Below are 439 nucleotides of genomic sequence, written 5' to 3'. Positions count from 1 at the left end.
TACACCGCCGCAAGTTTTCAGTTTTAGTGCCCGATCCACAAAGCACTTACCTGGAAACTTGTGGCGGTGTATTGTAAATACGTCCGGCGCAAGGCGGTCCAAATTGAATGGGCGGGTACCATTTAAATTAGGCGCGCTCCCGCACCGGATCTACTGTGCATGCTCCGTTTCGAAATTCCCACCGTGCTTTGCGCGAACTGACGTCATTTTTGCGATCGGCGACGTGCGTAGCGTACTTTCGGACGTCTTACGCAAACAACGTGAAATTTTAAATTCCGACGCGGGAACGACGGCCATACTTTAGACAGCAATAAGTTTGCTGTCTAAAGTTAAGGCACCCAAAACGACGACTAACTTTGCGACGGGAAACTAGACTAGCGGCGACGTAGCGAACGCGAAAAACCGTTGTGGATCGCCGTAACTCCTAATTTGCATACCT

This window comes from Rana temporaria, chromosome 8 (assembly GCF_905171775.1).
Source record: "Rana temporaria chromosome 8, aRanTem1.1, whole genome shotgun sequence".
NCBI classification, from domain to species: domain Eukaryota; kingdom Metazoa; phylum Chordata; class Amphibia; order Anura; family Ranidae; genus Rana; species Rana temporaria.
The sequence above is the reverse complement of the archived record's forward strand: the minus strand, read 5'-3'. Positions refer to the sequence as shown.